Below are 6,000 nucleotides of genomic sequence, written 5' to 3' on the forward strand. Positions count from 1 at the left end.
CGACACACCACCTTCGACCCTACCAATCCAGAGCAGGGCAATGGAGACCCGCTGCCTTCGCAGCATATCCCTCAGGATCTGCCTGAGAACGCGCCTCCTCAAACATCTCACCAAGACGAGTCACAGGACTACAAGGGTGGGACAGAATACGAAGAGGAAAACGAGGAGTATTATGAAGAGGAGAACGAGGGGGAGTACCACGACGAGGCTGCGGATCCTAAGACCTCCGAGAGAGAGCCCGATCAGCAAGACTTGGAGGTGACCAGATTAAGGCAACAAGTCCTGGATCAGGAAGCCAGGATCGCTGAGCAAGCGGAGGTGCATCGACGGATGCAAGAGTCTCTCCAAGCCCTGCAGGCACTCATGGCCGCGCAGGGTTCGACAGCCAACCCCGCAACTGGCCCACTTCCAGAAATGCAGCAACCTGCACCATGAGAGCAAGCCGGGGTCCCCAGAGGTGCCAGCCCGGTCCCTCCCCCGGAGCCTTTTCCCGAGCCAGCTCCAGGAGGCCCGGACAGGGAGCGACGGAAGACTCGGGAGAAGACCACCCCCGTCGCAAGACCCGGGGCCCGTTCTCGGCCGCTACCTAGGAAAGAGAAGGTGTGCCCCGTCCCAGGACGTGGCCACCCGATCGATCCGCAGGGGACGCGGCCGCGGAATGCACAGCCCCGTCACACCCCAGGGCGAGACGGGCGGGAAGGATCTTTGCGCCCAAGTGCCTCGGTTAACAAGAACCGTCGGGAACGGCCTCGCCGCGAGGAACGTCATGCCCTCAGTTCAGGGGACGACATTTCCCGGATAGACTTACGCGATGGACTGAACGCTCGGAAGGAGCGGGCCCGCAAGGAAAAAATCCTCCCCCGAGACGGCGACCTCAGGAACAACATCAACGACAGGAGGAACGAGAGAATACCCTTGGAGGATGGCACGTCCAGGAAGCTCATGGAGCAGATGGCCGCTTTGAAAAAGGTCATGGATCGCCTAGTCTGCAAGCAAGAGGGCGCAGACACCGACTCCGACGAAGAGGATAAAGAGCCCTGCGCAAGGCACATCCTGGACGCCGTACTCCCCAAGGGGTTCAAGATGCCAAGCCTCACTACCTATACTGGAAACACCGACCCCAGGGACCATCTGTCCCGGTACAACCGACTCATGACAGTGGCCCATGTCAGCGACGATGGCAAATGCCTCTGCTTCTCGATCACTTTGGGCGGTCCTGCCGAAGAGTGGTGGAAAAGACTTAAACCGGGGTCCATCCAATCCTGGTCCGGGCTGCAGTCACCATTTCGAAAGCAGTTCGTGGCCGCCATGAGGATGGATATGCAAATCAGCGCCCTCGCAAATATTAAGCAACTCCCTGCGGAGACACTGAGGGCCTACATCCAGCGCTTTACTGAAGAAGCCTCCAAGACGAAAGTAGATGACGGACAACGCCTGGTGGCACTACAGTCCGGAATCCGGGCCGGGTCCCCCCTTTGGGATGACATGCAGCGTAGCAAGGCGGCTACCCTGGAAGAGTTCATCAGGAGGGCCCAAGGATTCATCAACTGGGAGGAATCTTAGATCCAGGCTTTCGGGTGGCCTCCAGCCCCGCAGCCCATCCCCCAGTCGTTCCCGGGTTATGGCGGGCAGTTCCCGGTGCAGCCCTACGCGCCCCCCATTGACCCTGGATCAGCCGTCGCGCCTGGGGTTAGCTACACCCCTACGGTATACGGCCCTGCCACTTTGGGGTACGCCCCGGCCCAATCCACCCACTTCTCCGGTTATGGCGTCGCGCTGGCAGGACACAGCGTGGCCCCTGTCGGGGCCCAGCAGTCACAAACAGGAGTGACTGAGGCGAGCGTGAATCCCTCCCGGGGGAAGCGATCGGGCAAAGTCCAGAACCGGCCCGAGCCGGTCAAGAAGGGGAAAAGGGGCTACGAGCCCCAATATTTAGAATACACCAACCTAGTGGACACAAGGGAGAACATCTATCTGGCGACAGAGAGGGCGGTCCACTACCGGAAGCCTAGCCCCATGTTCAAAGGGGGAAGGAATCCGAGAAACACCAGCAAAAGGTGCGCCTATCACAAGGATGTGGGCCACACCACCGACGAAGGCCGACAGCTCAAGGATGAGATTGAAAATCTCATCAAGCTGGGGCACCTCCACCAGTGGGTAAGGATGCCCGTGGGAGTCCCGGGCATCTCAGCAAGCCCCAGGCAACCCGCGGCCCCGGGAACGATTCGAGCATACCCCCCCCTAGGGAGGGTATGCACAGGGACCCCCTGCACAGGCCCCTCAGGGTGGTGGATGACGGAAGTTCAGTCAACTTGTTGTTCAAGCCCGCCTTCACCGCCATTGGCTTGACGGAAGTGGATCTGGCATCCTGCCCGACCCAAATTTACGGCTTCAACGGAGATGCACTTCTCCCCATGGGAAAGGCCCAGCTGCCAGTTACGCTGGGGGTGAATTGCAGCACTCGTTCAAGTTCTGCACCTTCGTAGTGGTGGACTGCCCCACCGCTTACAACGTCATCTTTGGCCGGCCCGCACTGGTCGAGTTCGGGGCCATCACCTCCATCCGCCATCTTTGCATGAAGTTCCCATGCGACAACGAAGGGGTAGGGACCGTCCGGGGAGACCAAAAGAGTGCCCGGAAGTGCTACCATGTCTCTGCCCGGCCCGTATACATGGTCCGCGAGGAGCCCATCGAACCAGTTCCCCTCCCTCCTGCTGAAAGGGTGGTCTAGGAAGAGGACGACCTGGACCCGCGGATAGGGGACGATCGCATCCTGGAGCCAATGGACGAAATAGAAGAGGTGTGCATCAGCGAAACCAATCTGACCCGAATCATCCAAGTCGGAAAAAGCCTGCCAGCAGACATTCGGGCCGCCATCATCGCCCAAGTCAAGGGAAACCAGGACCTTCTGGCCTGGTCCCACTCCGACATGACCGGGATCGACCGCAATATCATTTGCCACGCGTTAAGTATTGACCCAAACCCGACCCCGGTTCGCCAGAAACGCAGGGCTTTGGGGACAGAGAGGGCCGAGGCCCTTAAACTGGAGGTTGAGAAGCTGTCTTCTATCAACTTCATACGCGAGGCTGTGTACCCCGTGTGGCTGGCCAATCCCGTCCTGGTACCAAAACCGAACGGGACCTGGAGAACGTGCATTGACTTCACAGACCTCAACAAAGCCTGTCCAAAGGACTGTTTCCCGCTCCCCCGGATCGACCAAATGGTGGACGCTACGTCTAGATACGAGATCTTGAGCTTCATGGACGCTTACTCCGGCTACAATCGGATCTCTATGCACGTGGCTGATCAGGAACATACCAGTTTCCAAACCGACAAGGGAATCTATTGCTACATAGTCATGCCTTTCAGACTCAAGAATGTCGGAGCAACTTACCAAAGGCTCGTCAATCGGATGTTTCGGGCCCAGTTAGGGTGAAACATGGAGGCATACATCGATGATATGCTGGTCAAGTCTAAAACATCCCGGAACCATTCGGACGACTTGGCGGAGGCTTTCGCAGTTATCCAGAAGTACGGGATGAAGCTGAATCCTAAGAAGTGCACTTTCGGCGTGGCTTCCGGGAAGTTCCTGGGCTTCATAGTGAGTTTCTGGGGAATAGAAGCCAATCCAGATAAGATCAAGGCACTGATCGGCATGGACTCTCCCCGGAAGCACAAGGATGTGCAAAGCCTGACAGGGCGAGTGGCCGCCCTGAGCCGTTTCGTTTCGAAAGCCACGGACAAGTGCGTCCCGTTCTTCAACGTCCTTCGGGGAAGCCAGCGTTTCGAGTGGTCACCCGAGTGCGAAGAGGCCTTTCGAAAGCTGAAAGAACACCTGGCCAAAGCCCCAATCCTGGCGAAACCAGTAGAGGGGGAGCCCCTGTATCTATACCTGGCCGTGACCAAGCACGCGATCAGCGCCGCGTTGGTGCGAGAGGAAGAAAGGACACAACTCCCGGTGTATTATGTAAGCAAGCGGTTGCTAGACGCTGAATCTCGATACCCACTGATCAAAAAACTGACTTTCTGCCTGCTGATGGCGTCCCGGAAGCTTCGACCTTACTTTCAGGCCCACGCCATAAAGGTCTTAACCAACCATCCCCTGCGGCAGGTGTTGCAGAAGCCCGAGTCATCGGGAAGAATCCTAAAGTGGGCCATGGAGCTGAGCCAGTTTGATATATCCTATGTCCCAGGGTGTCTATCAAGGGACAGGCCCTGGTCAATTTCATCGTTGAAAGTTCTGGCACGCCTCCGGAAGGCGATATTCCCAAAGCCCCCGCGGCGCCCGTATGGAAAGTCTTCATGGACGGAGCCTTGAATGAGAACGGGGCCGGGGCCGGGATCATCTTGGTATCACCGCAAGGACACCAATTGCAAAATGCCCTCTGTTTCCAGTTCAAGGCGTCAAATAACGAAGCGGAGCATGAAGCTGTCCTAGCCGGCCTGCGCTTGGCCCGGGAGGTAGGGGCAGCGAACCTGGAAATTTACAGTGATTCCCAGCTAGTTGTCAGACAAATCTCAGGGGAATATCAGACCAAAGGAGAGAGAATGGCGGCATACGTGACTCAAACGAGGGAAATGCTACAGGCATTCGTAGCACATTCCATCCGCCAGATCCCCTGGGAGCAGAATGTCTTCGCGGATACACTAGCAAAGCTGGCCACCGACGCCGAGGCCGAGCTGGCCGGACTGGTCCCTGTCAACCATCTCCCCGCTCCAAGCACCAGGGCCCCTCCGTCCACACCGTCGACCACTCCCTTTCCTGGATGGGACCGCTCATCCGCTACCTGTCTACCGGAGAATTTCCAAGCAACCGGGCCGCAGCCAAGAAACTCCAATACCAAGTCCACCGATACGTCATGATGGACGGAAAACTATTTCACCGGGGTCTATCCATGCCTTACCTCAGGTGTGTGTCTGGGACGGAACTGAGCGCCATCATGCATGAAGTGCATGAAGGCTTCTGCGGAGATCACACTGCTGGGCCCAGCCTATCCAAGAAGATCCTGCGCCAAGGATACTTCTGGCCAACCATGAAGAAAGACTGCATTGACTACGTCTGCAAGTGCGAGCAGTGCCAGAGGTACGTGAAGTTCCCACGGGCCCCCCCGACAAAAATAACCTTGATGAATAGCCCCTGGCCCTTCGCAGTGTGGGGGATCGATCTCGTCGGATCCCTCCCGACCGGGAAAGGAGGGGTAAAGTACGCCATCGTGGCTGTCGATTATTACACGAAGTGGGTTGAGGCGGAGCCCATGAATACAATCACGTCCAAAAAAGCCTTAGATTTCGTCATCAATAACATAGTGTGTCGGTATGGCCTCCCCTACAAAATCGTGTCCGACAACGGGAAGCAGTTCGACAGCGCCCACTTCACAGATTTTTGCGAAAGGCACGGTATAGTAAAGAGCTTCTCCGCGGTTGCCAGACCCCAGGCAAACGGGCAGGTAGAAGCCGTGAACAAAATCCTAAAGGGGACACTGAAGAAAAAATCCAAGCCTATAAGAGCAAATGGCCCGAGGAACTCCCCCGCGTACTGTGGGCTTACCGGACGACCGAGCGGACGTCAACTGGACACACCCCCTACTCTATGGTCTATGGATGCGAAGCCGTCATCCCAATCGAAACGACCGTCCCGTCCCACCGACGTGACACGTATGAATCCACCCAGAACCACGCCTTACTCCAAGAATCACTAGATCTCATCGAAGAGATCCGGGAAGAGTCGCAGGTGCAGCTGAAGATGTACCAAGGCAAGATCGCATGGCACTTCAACTCCAAAGTCAAGAGCCGTAAGTTTGAAACCGGCGACCTGGTCTTGCGAAGAGTCTTCCCTGCAACTCAAGATCTGGGAGTGGGGGTTCTGGGCCCAAATTGGGAGGGGCCATATGAGATCCAACACGAGGTGTGCCCCGGAACGTACCTCTTAAAGCGGCTCGATGGCTAGGAAGTCCCGCGAGCCTGGAATGCGGAGCATCTCCGTAAATACTATCAGTAGTC

This window comes from Humulus lupulus, chromosome 9, assembly GCF_963169125.1.
Source record: "Humulus lupulus chromosome 9, drHumLupu1.1, whole genome shotgun sequence".
NCBI lineage: Eukaryota > Viridiplantae > Streptophyta > Magnoliopsida > Rosales > Cannabaceae > Humulus > Humulus lupulus.